The sequence below is a fragment of the Babylonia areolata genome, chromosome 25, assembly GCF_041734735.1.
Source record: "Babylonia areolata isolate BAREFJ2019XMU chromosome 25, ASM4173473v1, whole genome shotgun sequence".
Taxonomy (NCBI): Eukaryota; Metazoa; Mollusca; class Gastropoda; order Neogastropoda; family Buccinidae; genus Babylonia; species Babylonia areolata.
The window spans coordinates 37,264,300-37,266,799 of record NC_134900.1 but is presented as its reverse complement, the minus strand read 5'-3'; positions in this window follow the sequence as shown (position 1 = coordinate 37,266,799).

The window sequence follows — 2,500 nt, the reverse complement described above, 5'->3', positions numbered from 1 at the left end:
TCATCATCATCATCATCATCATCATCATCATCATCATCATCATCATCATCACCATCATCATCACCATCATCATCATCACTATCATCACCATCATCATCATCACTATCATCACCATCATCATCATCATCATCATAATCACCATCATCATCATCACTATCATCACCATCATCATCATCACTATCATCACCATCATCATCATCATCATAATCACCATCATCATCATCACTATCATCACCATCATCATCACCATCATCATCATCATCATCATCACCATCATCATCATCATCATCATCACCATCATCATCATCACTGTCAAGACAGACACACCACGTGGGCTGAGCCTCCCCCCCTCCCCCAACCACACCCCCTCCTTCCTCCCTCCATCATCACTGTCAAGACAGACACACCACGTGGGCTGAGCCTCCCCCCCTCCCCCACCACCACCACCCCCTCCTTCCTCCCTCCATCATCACTGTCAAGACAGACACACCACGTGGGCTGAGCCTCCTTCCCTTCCACCTCCCCCAACCACACCCCCTCCTTCCTCCCTCCATCATCACTGTCAAGACAGACACACCACGTGGGCTGAGCCTCCGGTCCTTCCACTCACTCACACACACACACACACACACACACACAGAGAGACTTTCCTGCGATGCCAGCGGCCCGTGTGGTGCCGACAGAACAGGTGGAACAGATCGATCGTGTGTGTGTGTGTGTGTGTGTGTGTGTGTGTGTGTGTGCAACTTTCGCCTGCCACGATTTGGGTAGGACTGGATTGGATTGGAGTGGATCGGATCATATGTGTGTACACACTCTCTCTCTCTCTCTCCATACTGTGACTTTTTGTGTGGATATGTGATAACTGTGAAGACTCGGAGAAGTGGGAAAGGTGAATGTGGCTGATGATGTAGACAACAGCGGACAGGGATTTGTTGTCCGTTTGGTTTTTGTAACGGAACATTCACGTTGAGGTGAATTGAATTTTTTAAGATGATGGCAAGGTTGTTTTTGTTGTTGTCTTTTTTTTTTTGGGGGGGGGGGGGGGGGAGTGGGGGATTGGGGGGGGAGGGGCGAGGTTAGGGAGGGGGCGTGTAATAGAAAAGGAGAAAGAATGTCTTGATATCTAGACGTGAATATTGATGATAGTGAACTGAAGATACTTTTAATTCTTTTTTTTTTTTTTTTTTTTTAGAACAAGGCAGGCTTGGTTTGATTTTTATTTCCCTTTCTTTTGATTTCTTTTGTCCTTTTTCTTCTCTTATTTTAATTCAAATTGTTTTTTTGGCAAGGTGATCTTTTGTTTATGATGGATGAACTGTTTGCAACGGTGTTGGTTTGATTTTTGTTGGGGCTTTTTTCTGTTGTTGTTTTTTGGGGGGGAGGTTTTTTTCGTTGGTTTTTGTTTGTTTTGTTTTACAAACGGACTTTTGACAACGGATGCACTTTGATCAAAGGGTGACTATTCAGTGAAAAAAAATTGATTTGTTGGTTTTCATTTTTTGTTTGTTTGGTTTCGTATCGTTTTTTTAGTTGTTTGGTTGGGGTTTTTTGTTGTTGTTTGTTTGGTTTTTGTTTGTGTTCGTTTGTTTCGTTTTGTTTTTGTTTGTGTGTGTGTATGTGTGTTTTCTTTTTGTTGATTGTTGGGTTTTCTTGTTGTTGTTTTTTCTTTTTTGATTGACCAGTATTTGTTGTTGATCAAGTACACTTTGACTAAGGACTGTTGAGAAAGACGGTTGTTGTAACGCCTCCTGACACGGAACAAGTCGTAACAACAACAACAACAAAAAAAGAAGAAATAATCAAGAACGAGAAGAAGAAAAATATCCCCGCTTTTCCAATGTCTGTTTTCGGTGCCAGCAGAATTGCAGCAACTTGTGTAAGTTGTAGAGAAGTTTGCTTTGTAGTTGTTGTTGTTGTTGTTTTGTTTTAGTTTGATGTCAGTGGCTGTTCGATTTTCCTAAACAGAGTACAGAGAAATAGGTCATGTATATAAAGAAAAAGAAAACACACAATCACGAAAAAAGTTTTATGCAGCAGCACTTGATTGTAGACATGCGATACATTAGTCTTGAGAAAGTTACCAAAGAACTGTGTACTTCGAAACTGTCTAGCTTATTGGTGAACGGCTTTTCGATGGTCTTTCAATCCAAAAAGTTGCGAAGAAGTTTGTAGATCAGAAGTTGTCTGTCTGTTGATAATAAAAACGGATCCTCTCAGCGTTGTCAAGCTGTAGCGGAGTTTGCTTGGCAGTGTAATTGGCGTTTTTTTTTTTTTTGTTTGTTTTTTTTGTAGAATGTCAGTTCCAGTGATGTGTACTCTATACCACATCTGCTTCAAGATAAAGGACCAGATGCTTGGACTACCATAAACCGGAAGTACTGTTCTGGCCTTTGTAAGCCCTGGGTAAAAAAGTTAACATAAAATGAACATAATAAAACAAAATAAACAAAAGATAAACACAACGAAATCTTTTTTTTTTTCAATATAATAAAATAAA